The following is a 16,622-nucleotide window of genomic DNA, read 5'->3' on the forward strand; positions in this document are numbered from 1 at the left end:
ATCAAATTTTCTAAAGTGATAGAATTCAGGTAGAACCTTTGATAATGAGTGATGTTGAGCATCTTTTCATGTGTTTGTTAGCCATCTGTATGTTGATTAGGATTAGAGGAGGTCTTTGGCATGGAACACTTATACATGGAATTGGGGCCCCTGGAACACTAACAATAGCACTTGCTTCCTTTTGTTTCGATTTGTTCTTCTTAATTCCATGTTCTCTCTGAGAATGAGTACAATATTCTTTGCTTCTTTGTAGCTTCTGGGAGTGGCCATCAGTCCTTGTTGGTTTCTGGCTTGCAGCTGCATTAGTCTAACTGCTGCTTCTCTGGTCACAGAATATTTTCTCTAGGTGTCTTTGTCTTTACTTGTATTTTTTTCTTCTTAAAAGACATCAATCATATTTCATTGAAGCCCACCAAAACGATCACATAACTTGATTACATCTGTTAGACACCTAATTCTAAATAAAGTAAGACTTTTAGGTCTTGGCTGTATGGATTCTAAAAACTCTTTTGAGGACACTGTTTGACACATAACAGTGCACATTGCAGCCTCTCAGCTTCCTGTGTTTCTCAAGTGTCAAATATATTCACCCAATCCCAACATCTCCCAAAGTTTCACCCTTTTCAGCATCCACTCTAAGGCCCAAATTTTATTAAGTGTCTTGTAAATAAGTTATGGGTGAGATGCAGTTTCTTGTCCATCCTTGGGCAAAATTCCTATTTGTGTGTGACCCTATGAACCAGGAAACAAGGAATGTGCTTCCAGAGTACAACATTAATACATACATAGAATAGACGTTACCATTCAAAAATGGAGAAAGAGAAAGAAAAATGAGTCTCAAGTCTTAAACTCAAAACCCATGAGGAGAAATCTCATTAGATTCCAATTGAGAGAGCACTTCTCTATGGGAAAAAAAAAAAAAAACCATGGAGGACAGCCCCAACTTTTCAACCCACCAGAGAAGTGAGCCTACTTTCTCAGCTGAAAGAAGCCCTGTTATCAGAGTTCTATCTTTGGAGGCATTCTTCCTTTATGTGTACGAATCCTGTCCCTTTCAGTCCATGCTGAACGCATTTCTGCTAGTACAAAGTTCTCAAACACCTTGTCAGTCTCTTGTGCTTTAATATGTATAAGTTCTCAGCCATGTGGATAAAACACAGATCATCCTCAGCTAACAGCATCTATTTCTGTCTTGTGCTGTGACATGCTAAGTTACTTCAGTTGTGTCCGCCTCTCTGCGACCCCACGGACTGTAGCCTGACCAAGTCCTCTGTCCATTGATTTCTCTAAGCTACACTACTGGAGTGGGTTGTGGTTTCCTTCCCCAGGTGATTTTCTCAACCCAGGAATCAAATGCCCATCTTTTAAGTCTCCTGGACTCTCATGCAGGTTCTTTACCACTAGCTGCACTGAGAAATTTCAAATTATCTCCTTCTTAATGACTTCTTAATGACTGATGATTCATTCTTCCATTTACAACTCATTTCATGTATTTTATGCAAGCAGAGAGAAGAAATTAGATGAATCTTTCATAATTGTGTTGGCAATCTCCTGAACTAAATATCCAAGTTCACCTTGGATATTTTGTAGGTGGTAATTTTGTATCAACTTGACCTGGTTATAGTACTCAGTAGCTTGGTCAAATAAGTTTGGCTCTTTCTCTGAAGGCATCTTAAAGATATGATTAACATTTAATCAGACTTTGAATAAAGTAAATTACCATTCATAACACTCTGTTGAAAGTTTTAAGAGAAAACACTGAGCTCCTTCCAGGATAAAGGAACGCTGCCTCTCAAGGTTTCCAAAGGAAAAACTGCAACACACACCCTTCCTGAATTTTCCAGGCTGCCACCTACCCTGCAGGTTTCAGACCTACCAGTCTTCACAATTACATGAGCCAGATCCTTAAAACAAATCTGAGTCTGATGTGTGTGTGTGTGTGTGTGTATGGTGGGGAGTTTGGGAACTTTGTATTTTCTGCTCACATTTGCTATGAACCCAAAATTGCTTTAAAACACAGAGTTCGTTTTCTAATGAAGTAATTTGTAGAATTATGTGTGTGATTTCATAATCCATTCTCCACTATATTCTTCTTTATTTTAGTGTTAGGAAATCGCAGTTTGTAATTGGAGATATGACTTGCTAGTAAGGATGATGTTTCTAGCCTCCCTTGAAGTTTTTATACCCAAGAATGTTTAGTGGTAAGATAATTGCCTAAGAAGATATCAAATTAAGAAAAACTAAGTTTTAGTAACAACCGATACTTATCTAAAACCAGCTTGAACATCAGGAAGTCCACGGTTCACATATTGCTGAAGCCTGGCTTGGAGAATTTTGAGCGTTACTTTACTAGCATGTGAGATGACTGTAATTGTGCGGTAGTTTGAGCATTCTTTGACATTGTCTTTCTTTGGGATTATAATGAAAACTGACCTTTTCCAGTTCTGTGGCCACTGCTGAGTTTTCCAAATTTGCTGGCATACTGAGTGCAGCACTTTCACAGCATCATCTTTCAGGATTGGAATAGCTCAACTGGAATTCTATTACCTCCACTAGCTTTGTTTGTAGTGATGCTCTCTAAGGCCCACTTGACTTCAAATTCCAGGATGTCTGTCTCTAGGTCAGTGATCACACCATCGTGATTATCTGGGTCGTGAAGATCTTTTCTGTACAGTTCTTCTGTGTATTCTTGCCATCTCTTCTTAATATCTTCTGCTTCTGTTAGGTCCATACCATTTCTGTCCTTTATTGAGCCCATCTTTGCATGAAATGTTCCTTTGGTATCTCTGATTTTCTTGAAGAGATCTCTAGTCTTTCCCATTCTGTTGTTTTGCTCTATTTCATTGCATTGATTGCTGAAGAAGGCTTTCTTATTTCTTATTGTTCTTTGGAACTCTGCATTCAGATGCTTATATCTTTCCTTTTCCCCTTTGCTTTTCACTTCTCTTCTTTTCAGAGCTATTTGTAAGGCCTCCCCAGACAGCCATTTTGCTTTTTTGCATTTCTTTTCCATGGGGATGGTCTTGATCCCTGTCTCCTGTACAATGTCACCAACCTCATTCCATAGTTCATCAGGCAATCTATCAATCAGATCTAGACCCTTATATCTATTTCTCACTCCCACTGTATAATCATAAGGGATTTGATTTAGGTTATACCTGAATGGTCTAGTGGTTTCCCCTACTTTCTTCAATTTAAGTCTGAATTTGGCAATAAGGAGTTCATGGTCTGAGCCACAGTCAGCTCCTGGTCTTGTTTTTGCTGACTATATAGAGCTTCTCCATCTTTGGCTGCAAAGAATACAATCAATCTGATTTTGGCATTGGTTTTAGAAAAGGCAGAGGAACCAGAGATGAAATTGCCAACATCTGCTGGATCATGGAAAAAGCAAGAGAGTTCCAGAAAAACATCTATTTCTGCTTTATTGACTATGCCAAAGCCTTTGACTGTGTGGATCACAATAAACTGTGGAAAATTCTGAAAGAGATGGGAATACCAGACCACCTGATCTGCTTCTTGAGAAATCTGAATGCAGGTCAGGAAGCAACAGTTAGAACTAGACATGGAACAACAGACTGGTTCCAGATAGGAAAAGGAGTAAGTCAAGGCTGTATATTGTCACCCTGCTTATTTAACCTTTATTTAGGGTACATCATGACAAACGCTGGACTGGAAGAAGCACAAGCTGGAATCAAAATTACAGGGAGAAATATCAATAACCTCAGATATGCAGATGATACCACCCTTATGGCAGAAAGTGAAGAGGAAGCCAAAAGCCTCTTGATGAAAGTGAAAGTGGAGACTGAAAAAGTTGGCTTAAATCTCAGCATTCAGAAAATGAAGATCATGGCATCTGGTCCCATCTCTTCATGGGAAATAGATGGGGAAACAGTGGAAACAGTGTCAGACTTTATTTTTCTGGGCTCCAAAATCACTGCAGATGGTGACTGCAGCCATGAAACTAAAAGACGCTTACTCTTTGGAAGGAAAGTTATGACCAACCTAGGTAGCATATTCAAAAGCAGAGACATTACTTTGCCAACAAAGGTTCGTCTAGTCAAGGCTATGGTTTTTCCTGTGGTCATGTATGGATGTGAGAGTTGGACTGTGAAGAAGGCTGAGCACCAAAGAATTGATGCTTTTGAACTGTGGTGTTGGAGAAGACTCTTGAGAATCCCTTGGACTGCAAGGAGATCCAACCAGTCCATCTGAAGGAGATCATCCCTGGGATTTCTTTGGAAGGAATGATGCTAAAGCTGAAACTCCAGTACTTTGGCCACCTCATGCGAAGTGTTGACTCACTGGATAAACTCTGATGCTGGGAGGGATTGGGGGCAAGAGGAGAAGGGATGACAGAGAATGAGATGGCTGGATGGCATCACTGACTCGGTGGAAGTGAGTCTGAGTGAACTCCAGGAGTTGGTGATGGACAGGGAGGCCTGGCGTGCTGTGATTCATGGGGTCGCAAAGAGTCGGACACCACTCAGCGAATGATCTGATCTGATCTGATCTGATCTTATGCTTATCTATACTACATTTCAAAATATTGTATAATTAATATGTGCAATCTTCACGAAAGGCCTTATTACTGGGTATGGTGGTGGTTTAATTGCTAAGCCGTGTCTGATTCTTGTGACTCTATGGACTGTAGAATGCCAAGCTCTTCTGTCCATGGGATTCTCCAGGCAAGAATACTGGAGTGGGTTGTCATTTCCTTCTTCAGGACATCTTCACAACACACGAGCTAAACCTGGATCTCCTGAATTGCAAGCAGATTCTTTACTAATGAGCTATTAGGGAAGACCACAGAAAGGAAGCTCATATACTGAGTATATGATTGTTGATATTTCACAGATGAGATGGAAGCCACACAACTCATAGTATATCACTGAAGACCTCACATCTATCCCATTGTTATGACAAAACTTAAATTCTTATTAGTCTGTCTCTTAATACTGTGCCATTTTCAAAAATGTTATGCTACTTCTTAAATGCATAGGGTATTTTATACAGAATTCTACACAATTTTATATAACACAGCAATACATGAAAGAAGCAGAAAAAAATGGTGGAGGAGTAAAACAGGGAGGTGTCCAGCTTCCCCGCAAATACACCAAAAACTCATCAAGATATTGAACAACGCTTACAAAGCAGCCTCTAAGAGACAGCAGAAGACCCCAGGCCTCCAGGGTGGCAAGTTAAGCTCACTGGAATGAGGTGGGACAAAAGATAAGACATAAAAAGTGAAAAGAAGAGATGCAGAATTTCAGGATGGGAGATTGTGCCTGAGACTGAACCACTGAGGTGGGAGCATTGAGTCCAAGATCCAAGACTGCTAGAGAACTCCTAACTGCACACACACCCACCCATGGAAATTAATTACTGATAAAATCTACGAAGGCCTAGAACTGTAAACAGAGTCTGGTATCACTGGGCTGCCAACAGCATACTGTACAGGATATCTTACCCAGTCAAGTGGCAAGACAAAAGCACAAAAACAATATCAGCCACAAGATTCCCACAGACACTCCAAATTATACTGCCTCACACAGCCTTCTCCATCAGGAAAAAAAACATAAACAGTAAAACAACTCACTTCCTCCTCTACAATGCAGGCTTAAGTTACGCCAACAAGAAATCAACACAAACCACTGAAACAACCTTTCCCACTGAGAGCAAAAACCAAAAGGAAGAAGGGATACATCCCTAAAGTCTGGGAAAGGAGACTTTAAATGCAGTATGTTAGAGAAAAAAAAAAAAAAAAAAAAACAGAAAAGACACAGAAATATAGGACAAATGAAGAAACAAGGTAGAAACGCACAAGACCAAATAAACAAGGAGGAAATCAGCAAACTACCTGAAAAATAATTTAGAATAATGATAGTAAAGATGTTCCAAAGCCTCAAAAATAGGATGTAGAATATGCAAGAAACAACACAATTAATGCAATTACCAAGGACATAGAAGAAATAAAGAATAAATAACAAAGAGAAATGAATGACACAATACTGAATTAAAAATACTCTAGAAGGAACCAATAGTAGAGTAACTGAGGCAGAAGAACAGATAAGTGAGCTAGAAGACAGAATGGCAGAAATAACTGCTGAAGAGAAAAATAAAGAAAAAAGAATGAGAAGACACCTATGACAGTATTAAACTCACCAATGCTTGAGTTATAGGGACCTCAGAAGAAGAACAGAAAAATAAAGGCACCGAGAACATTGTTGAGGAGATTATAGTTGAAAACTTCCTCAATATGGGAAAGGAAAAAGTCAATCAAGTCCAAGAAACACAGAGTCTAATATAGGATAAACCCCAGGAGAAAGATGTTGAGACAAATACTAATCGAGCTAACAGATATTAAACACAAAGATTAAAAGCACAAAGATAAAGACAGAATATTAAAGGCATCAAGGGCAAAGAAACAAATAACATACAAGGGAAAGCCCATACAAGTAACAGCAGATCTTTCAGCAGAAACTCTGCAAGCCAGAAGGTAATGTCAGGAAATATTTAAAGTACTAAAAGAAAAAAAAAAAAAAAATCTACAATCAAGCCTATTCTATCTAGTAAGGATCTCATTCAAAATTGATGGAGAAATCAAAAGCTTTACAGAAAAGTAAAATTTAAGAGACTTTCAGTTCAGTTCAGTTCAGTTCAGTCGCTCAGTCGTGTCCAAATTTTTGCGACCCTATGAATCCCATCATGCCAGGCCTCCCTGTCCATCACCAACTCCCGGAGTTCACTCAGACTCACGTCCATCGAGTCAGTGATGCCATCCAGCCATCTCATCCTCTGCTGTCCCCTTCTCCTCTTGCCCCCAATCCCTCCCAGCATCAGAGTCTTTGCCAATGAGTCAACTCTTCGTATGAGGTGACCAAAGTACTGGAGTTTCAGCTTTAGCATCATTGCTTCCAAAGAAATCCCAGGGCTGATCTCCTTCAGAATGAACTGCTTGGATGTCCTTGCAGTCCAAGGGACTCTCAAGAGTCTTCTCCAACACCACAGTTCAAAAGCATCAATTCTTCAGCACTCAGCCTTCTTCACAGTCCAAATCTCACATCCATACATGACCACAGGAAACACAATAGCCTTGACTAGACGGACCTTCGTTGGCAAAGTAATGTCTCTGCTTTTGAATATGCTATCTAGGTTGGTCATAACTTTCCTTCCAAGGAGTAAGCGTCTTTTAGTTTCATTGCTGCAGTCACCATCTGCAGTGATTTTGGAGCCCAGAAAAATAAAACTATTTCCACTGTTTCCCCATCTATTTCTCATGAAGTTATGGGACTGAATGCCATGATCTTCGTTTTCTGAATGTTGAGCTTTAAGGCAACTTTTTCACTCTCCACTTTCACTTTCATCAAGAGGCTTTTTAGTTCCTCTTCACTTTCTGCCACAAGGGTGGTGTCATCTGCATATCTGAGGTGATTGATATTTCTCCCGGCAATCTTGATTCCAGCTTGTGCTTCTTTCAGCCCAGCATTTCTCATGATGTACTCTGCATATAAGTTAGACAAGAGCTGATACCTATACTTCTAAAACACTTCCTAAAATTTGCAGAGGAAAACACTTTCAAATGCATTCTACAAGGCCACAATCACACTGATGCCAAAATCAGACACTGATATTACAAAAAAAGATAAAGGCCAATATCAGTGATGAATATAGTTGCAAAAATCCTCCAAAAAAGTATAACAAACAGAATTCAAGAACACAATAAAAACATCATACACCATGTCAGGTGAGTTTCTTCCAGGGTTCAAGGATTCTTGGATATACTCAAGTCAATTAATATGATTCACCATGTTAACAAATTGAAAGCTAAAACAAAATGATAATTTCAATAGATGCAGAAAAAGCTTTCAACAAAATTCAGCACCAATTTATGATAAAAAAAAAAAAAAAGCCTCTCCAAAAAAATAGGTATAGCAGGAAGCCACCTTAACATGATAAAGGGCGTATACAACAAACCCACAGCAAACATTCTCAATAGTGAGAAACTTAAAGCGTTACCTCTAAGCTCAGAAACAAGAACAGGGTGCCCAGTCATGCAACTAATATTTAAAATAGCTTTGGAAATCCTAGCTACAGCAATCAGAGAAGAGATAGAAATAAAAGAAATCCAGATTGGAAAGGAAGAAGTAAAACTCTCACTATTTGCAGATGACATGATACTCTACGTAGAAAAGCATAAAGATACTATAGATCAGTCTAATGGACTCTGTGGGAGAGGGATAGGGTGGGGAGATTTGGGAGAATGGCATTGAAACATGTATAATATCATGTATGAAAAGAGTCGCCAGTCCAGGTTCAATGCACAATACTGGATGCTTGGGGCTGGTGCACTGGGACGACCCAGAGGGATAGTACGGGGAGGGAGGAGGGAGGAGGGTTCAGGATGGGGAACACAGGTATACCTGTGGTGGATTCATTTCGATATTTGGCAAAACTAATACAATATTGTAAAGTTTAAAAATAAAATAAAATTTAAAAAATTACTAGAAATTATCAGTGAATTTAGTAAAGTCACAGATTATAAAGTTAATACACAGAAATCACTAGTATACCTATAGAATAACAAAGAAAAATCAGAAAAAGAAATTAAGGTATCAGTCCCATTTACCATTGCAACAAAATGAATAATATACCTAGGAATAAGCCTAACTATGGAGAGAAAAGAACTATATACAGAAAATTATGAGACACGGATGAAAGAAATGAAAGATGACATAAAGAGATGGAGGGATATTCCATGCTCCTGGGTTGGAAGAATCAATATGGTGAAAACGACTGCACTACCAAAAACAATCTAAAGATAGAAAGCAATATCAAATGACCAATGGCATTTTTCACATATCTAGAACAAAAAAATTCACAAATTCTATGGAGACACAGAAGACCCCAAATAGCCAAAGTAATTTTAAGAAAGAAGAATAGAGCTGGAGGAATCAACTCACCTGATTTGAGACTATATTACAAAGCTATAGTCATCCAGAGATCATGGCACAAAAACAGAAGTATAGACCAATGGAACAAGATATAAAGCTGAGAGATAAACCCACACATCCATGGGCACCTTATCTCTGAAAAAGGAGGCAAGAATATACAATGGCAAAAATGTGGTCTCTCCAATAACTGATGCTGGAAGAACTGGATAACTATGTGCAGAGGAATGAAATTAGAACACTTCATAACACCATACCCAAAGGTAAACACAAAATGGATTAAAAACTAAATCAGACACTATAAAATCCTTAGAAGAACAGATAGGCAGAACACTGTATGGCATAAACCATAGCATGATCTTTTATGACTCACCATCTAAAATAAATGAAATAAAACAAAAAATAAATGTGTGATCTAATTAAACTTATAAGCTTTTTCTCAGCAAAGGAAACTATAAACAAAGTGAAAAGACAATCCTCAGGATGCAACAAAACAATAGCAAGTGAAACAATTGATAAAGTAATAATTTCCAAAATATGCAGGCAGCTCATACAACTCAATACTAGAAAAACAAACAAGCCCATCAGAAAGTGGGCAAAAGACCTAAACAGACATTTCTCCAAAGAAGACCTACAGATGGCTAATAAACCCATGAAGAGATGCACAACATCACTTTAGAGACATGCTAATCAAAACTACTATGAGATGTCACCTCACACCAGACCAAATGGACATAATCAAAAAATTCACAAACAACAAGTGTTGAAGAGGGTCTGGAGAAAGGGAACCCTTCTGCACTTCTGGTGGGAATTTAAATTGATACAGCCACTATGGAAGATAGTATGGACATTCCTTAAAAGAACATTAAGAATAAAACCACCCTATGACCTAGCAACACCACTTCTAGGCATATACCCTGAAGAACTCAAAACTGAAAAAGACACCTGTACCCCAGTATTCATTGTAGCACTATTTACAATAGCCAATGCATGCAAAAAACCTAGATATCCATCAACAGTTTAATAGACAAAGAAGCTATGGTACATATATAAAATGGAAAACTACTCAGTCATAAACAGGAATGCATTTAAGTCAGTTCTGATGAGGTGGATGAACCTAGAGCTTATTATACAGAGTGAAGTACATCAGAAAGAGAAAAAAATATGTATCATATATTATTGTACTTATAAGGAATCTAGAAGCATGATCTGAGAAGCAATGGCACCCCACTCCAGCACTCTTGCCTGGAAAATCCCGTGGGCGGAGGAGCCTGGTAGGCTGTAGTCCATGGAGTCGTGAAGAGTCAGACACGACTGAGCGACTTCACTTTCACTTTTCACTTTGATGCATTGGAGAAGGAAACGGCAACCTACTCTAGTATTCTTGCCTGGAGAATACCAGGGACGGAGGAGCCTGGTGGGCTGCCATCTATGGGGTCGCACAGAGTCAGACATGACTGAAACGACTTAGCAGCAGCAGAAGCATGGTACTGATGAACCTGTTCACAGAGCAGCAGTGGAGATGCAGACATAGAGAACAGTCTTATGGACAAGGGTGGGGGAGAAGAGCGAGAGGGTGAGATGAATGGAGACAGCAGCATGGATGCATATACACCAATATATGTAAACAATAGCAAATGGGGATTTGTTGTATCACTCAGGGAACTCAACCAGGGTTCTGTAATAACCTAGATGGGGTGGGAATGGGTGAGAGGTGGGAGGGAGATTCGTATGTACACCTCTGGTTAACTCATGTTGATGTATGACAGATTGAAACCAATACTGTAACGCTATCATGAATCAATTAAAACAAATAAATATTTTTTAAAAAAGAATAGGAGCAGAAATTTCTCTCCTAAAACATTAAGAAGTGACACAGTTCAGTTACTCATACAAGGTCAGGTGTCAGGTTTGCTGTTGATCAATCACTAACCAGTGTCTGACTCTGTGACCCCATGGACTGTAGGACGCCAGGCTCCTCTGTCCTCTATTGTCACCTGAAGTCTTTCCTGTCCATTGAGCCAATGATGCTATCTAACCCATCTCGTCCTCTGCCATCCCCTTCTCCTTTTGCCTTCAATCTTTCTCAGCATCAGGGTCTTTTCCAATGAGTCAGCTCTTTGCATCAGGTGGCCAGAGTACTGGAGCTTCAGCTTTGGCATCAGTCCTTCCAGTGAATATTCAGGATTGATTTCCTTTAGGATTGACTGGTTTGATCTTACACTTCAAAGACTTTCAAGAGTCTTCTTCAGCACTGCAATTCAAAAGCATCATTTCCTCAGTGCTCAACTTTCTTTATGGTGCAACTCTCAGATCCATACATGACTACTGGAAAAAAACATAGCTTTGACTGAATGGGGCTTTGTCAGGCATGTGATGTCTCGTTCAGTACACTGTCTAGGTGACTGCAGCTCCATGAAATTATAACACGCTTACCCATTGAAAAGAAAGTTATGACCAAGCTACAGGTGTTAGGTTAGTAAATGGTATACAGGAAGGACAGCGAAGCCTGGTATGCTGCAAGACTGAGTTGACTGAACAACAACAACAACAACATATGAAGGAAACAGTGGGAGGGAAAACAAGAAGCTTAATTGAAACTGTGCAAAGATGAGTTTGTAAAATTGAACATTTTCAGTTACTGCACCTAACTGTAAGTTTATTCCCACTGCGGACAAGTCTATTTGTTATCTCAACTGAAATATGCTATTCAAGTAGTTTGATGATCTTTTCTATCATGATGTATATGGGGTTTTTTTTCCATACCTCCAAGCAATTCTCCAACACAAACTGAGTATCCTACAATTTAGTACATACTAATACCATCTACCTGAAACAGCTTCAGATCCCAGAGGTTAAGAGCTCAGTCCCACAAACATGCTGCCCTCCCCACTTAAGAAGCTGATGACAAATCCATGTGACCCTGCACTTCTGGTCTAATCATTAATATTGGAGGTAGCTACAACTTTTTTTTTTTTTTTTTTGGTGTCAACGTAGACATTTTTTGTTTTTATTTTATTATTATTATTATTATTTTTTTACTTTAAATATTGTATTGGTTTTGCCATACATCAACATGCATCTGCCATGGGTGTACACATGTTCCCCATCCTGAACCCCCCTCCCAATTCATTCTTCAATATCTGCAAATCAATCAATGTAATACACCACATTAACAAATTGAAAAATAAAAGCCATATTATTATCTCAATAGATGCAGAGAAAGCCTTTGATAAAATTCAACATCCATTTATGATAAAAACTCTCCAGAAAGCAGGAATAGAAGGAACATACCTCAACATAATAAAAGCTATATATACAACTTTGTCTTCAGGTTCAGTTACTTTGCTAGTTGGCCCATGGAACTCAACAGAAACTAAATAGATTAACTCATGACCAGCCAGATGGAAGGGAGGCCTAAGGCAAGGTGTGATAGAAGTTAATAGAAGACAGCAGGAACCTACTAAATGCAGAGCTTCCATGCTCTTCCAGGGTTCACTCTCCCAGTTCCTCCAAGCTATCAGTGCTGGAGATTATCAGAACTCAGGCACCACTACATGGGCATAAAGTATTTCTTCATTCACCATTGCTAACTGATGGAACCTCCATTTTCTTGCCCTTCCCTGGACATCAGGAGGGTAGGATTTTTGTTTCAACTGTCTAATCACATGGCTAGTTGCCCTGGGCAACTAGCTTCCATCCTTAAAGGATTTCCAAAAGTCACTGTATTAACATAACAAAAGACATATAGGAAATTTCAAAAGTTTCTAGAGTTCTATTCCCAAAATGGGGACAAAGACCAACTATGTCTATTTTATTGAAAATCACAATATCACAAACAGGAAAATTGTTGCAAGTTTTTTTCAGATGGTAACATATTGGCAGTGTATTGTATCAATCATTATAATCTGCTTGCACAAATAAATTTTCTATTTGTCTTTGCAAAAATTTGATTTCTTGTATTTTTTAAACCAAGTATTAAACAAGTATTAATCAATTTTTTAACCAAGTATTTTAACCAGGTTGTGTTGATTATTAGTTTGTCTGCATTTGTTAAGATTTCAGTCACTAATAACATTCTTTTTCCAGGCTTACAATTTCTTACTCTGCCAAAGTGCAAGGTTTAGGTCATAATATAAGGGCTTTTCGGAGAAGGCAATGGCACCCCACTCCAGTACTCTTGCCTGGAAAATCCATGGACGGAGGAGCCTGGTAGGCTGCAGTCCATGGGGTCGCTAAGAGTCGGACATGACTGAGCGACTTCACTTTCACTTTTTACTTTCATGCGTCGGAGAAGGAAATGGCAACCCACTCCAGTATTCTTGCCTGGAGAATCCCAGGGACAGAGGAGCTTAATGGGCTGCTGTCTATGGGGTCGCACAGAGTCGGACACGACTGAAGTGACTTAGCAGCATAAGGGCTTTTCACCAGAAAATGGATATTTCCCTTTCCTGGAAAATGTAACTATCTGTAATTTAGGCCTTTTATGTCATTAAACTATCCGGCACAAAGATAGATATGAACACAGGCTGGGGACATTGAAGTCAGCCACCAAATGGTCACTGTCTATTGCTACATAATGTGGATAGGAAACTATATTTGAATACAGGAGATTCTCTGAGGATTCTCCTTTCCACTATTCCATTTTCCAATAAAGGTTAATAGAAGACAGCAGAAACCTACTAAGTGTGAGATCCTTCTAATTTCTGACCATTTGGAAATGAAGTTTAGGTTAACCGCAAAAGGTAAGTGACATGGACTGTTTCATTGCTGGCTGAAAAAAAGGCAGATATATAATCAGGTTTAGAAAACGAATTTATAATTTCAACAGACTCTAAAGGTGACTACTGTACTGAGGATTGCTTCATTGTGCTTTCTAGCTTGATTCTTATAAATAAACTTGTAAATTTCTAACTACATTTTCCTCTTGGCCCTTATGGTTTTAAAGAAAAATCATTCCATTTTTTAAAGTACAAGACACCTGTGTGGAGTTGTGACTAAATTAAAAGAGGTAATAATGTCACCATATATAAATAAGGTGATTCAGTAAGTTTGGAATGCAGTCTATAGAAAGAGAACAAAGGAATCTTCATTTTATTTATTTTTTTTTCCTTAATCACCTTTTTTTTTTTAAATAAATTTATTTATTTTAACTGGAGGCTAATTACTTTACAATACTGTAGTGGTTTTGTCATACTTTGACATGAATCCATCATGGGTGTATGTGTGTTCCCCACCCTGAACCCTGTCCCACCTCCCTCCCTATCCCATCCATCTGTGTCATCCCAGTGAACTTCCCTGGAAGTGACATATGTCCCTCACTGTGGATAAACTTTTCGTCATTAACCTAGATGTTTTATCATTGGCGCTGTATAGATGGAGAAGTCTTGAGGCTACTGTAAGAATAAGACTGAAAACCAGAGGCAGGAGGCTTAAGTCCAAATCCTGAGAATACCAGGGACTCCAGGGAACATTAATCAATAGGAGCTCATCAAATGCCTCCATACCTACACTGAAACCAAGCACCACCCAAGGGTCAACAAGTTCCAGAGCAAGACATACCATGCAAATTCTCTAGCAACACAGGAACATAGCCCTGAGCTTCAATATACAGGCTGCTCAAAGTCACTCCAAACCCATTGACATCTCATAACTCACTACTGGACATTTCATTGCACTCCAGAGAGAAGAAATCCAGCTCCACCCACCAGAAAACCAACACAAGCTTCCCTAACCAGGAAACTTTGACAAGCCACCAATCCAACCCCACCCACAGGGAGGAAACTCCACAATAAAGAGAACTCCACAAACTGCTAGAATACAGAAAGGCCACCCTAAACACAGCAATATAAACAAGATGAAGTGGCAGAGAAATACCCAGAGCAGGTAAAGAAACAGGAAATATGCCCACCAAGCCAAAAAAAAAAAAAAAAAGAGGAAGAGATAGGGAATCTACCTGATAAAAAATTCCAAATAAATGATAGTGAAAATGATCCAAAATCTTGAAAACAAAATGGAATCACAGATAAATAGCCTGGAGACAAGGATTGAGAAGATGCAAGAAAGGTTTAACAAGGATCTAGAAGAAATCAAAAAGAGCCAACATATAATAAATAATGCAATAAATGAGATCAAAAACACTCTGGAGGGAACCAACAGTAGAATAACAGAAGCAGAAGATAGAATAAGTGAGGTAGAAGATAGAATGGTAGAAATAAATAAAATAGAGAGGAAAAAAGAAAAATGAATTAAAAAAAATGAGAACAATCTCAGAGACCTCTTGGACAATGTTAAATGCCCCAACATTCGAATCATAGGAGTCCCAGAAGAAGAAGACAAAAAGAAAGACCATGAGAAAATACTTGAGGAGATAATAGTTGAAAACTTCACTAAAATGGGGAAAGAAATAATCACCCAAGTCCAAGAAACCCAGAGAGCCCCAAACAGGGTAAACCCAAGGCGAAACACCCCAAGACACATATTAATCAAATTAACAAAGATCAAACACAAAGAACAAATATTAAAAGTAGCAAGGAAAATAACACACAAAATAACACACAAGGGGATTCCCATCAGGATAACAGCTGATCTTTCAATAGAAACCCTTCAGGCTGGGAGGAAATGGCAGGACATACTTAGAGTGATGAAAGAAAATAACCTACAGCTCAGATTACTGTACCCAGCAAGGATCTCATTCAAATATGAAGGAGAAATCAAAAGCTTTACAGAGAAGCAAAAGCTGAGAGAATTCAGCACCACCAAACCAGCTCTCCAACAAATGCTAAAGGATCTTCTCTAGATAGGAAACACAGAAAGGGTGTATAAACTCAACACAAAATAATAAAGTAATGGCAACAGGATCATATTTATCAACAATTACCTTAAATGTAAATTAGTTGAATGCCCAACCAAAAGACAAAGACAGGCTGAACGGATACAAAAACAAGACCCCTATGTAGGTATGTTGTCTACAAGAGATCCACCTCAAAACAAGGGACACATACAGACTGAAAGTGAAGGGCTGGAAAAATATATTCCATGCAAATAGAGACCAAAAGAAAGCAGGAGTAGCAATACTCATATCAGATAAAACAGACTTTAAATCAAAGGCTGTGAAAAGAGACCAAAAAAGGACATTACATAATGATCAAAGGATCAATCCAAGAAGAAGATATAACAATTATAAATATATATGCACCCAACATAGGAGCACCACAATATGTAAGACAAATGCTATCAAATATGAAAGGGGAAACTAGCAATAACACAATAATAGTGGGAGACTTTAATACCCCACTCACACCTATGTATAGATCAACTAAACAGAAAATTAACAAGGAAACACAAACTTTAAATGATACAATAGACCAGTTAGACCTAATTAATATCTATAGGACATTTCACCCCAAAACAATGAATTTCACCTTTTTCTCAAGCACACATGGAACCTTATCCAGGATAGATCACATCCTGGGTCATAAAGCTAGCCTTGGTAAATTCAAAAAAATTGAAATCATCCCACTCATCTTTTCTGACCACAATGCAGTAAGATTAGATCTCAATTATAGGAGAAAAGCTATTAAAAATTCCAACATATGGAAGCTGAACAACACACTGCTGAATAACCAACAAATCACAGAAGAAATCAAAAAAGAAATCAAAATATGCATAGAA

Source organism: Bos grunniens, chromosome 16 (genome assembly GCF_055505025.1).
Source record: "Bos grunniens cultivar Pamir isolate PY7600 chromosome 16, Bosgru_T2T1.0, whole genome shotgun sequence".
In the NCBI taxonomy this organism is placed as follows: Eukaryota; Metazoa; Chordata; class Mammalia; order Artiodactyla; family Bovidae; genus Bos; species Bos grunniens.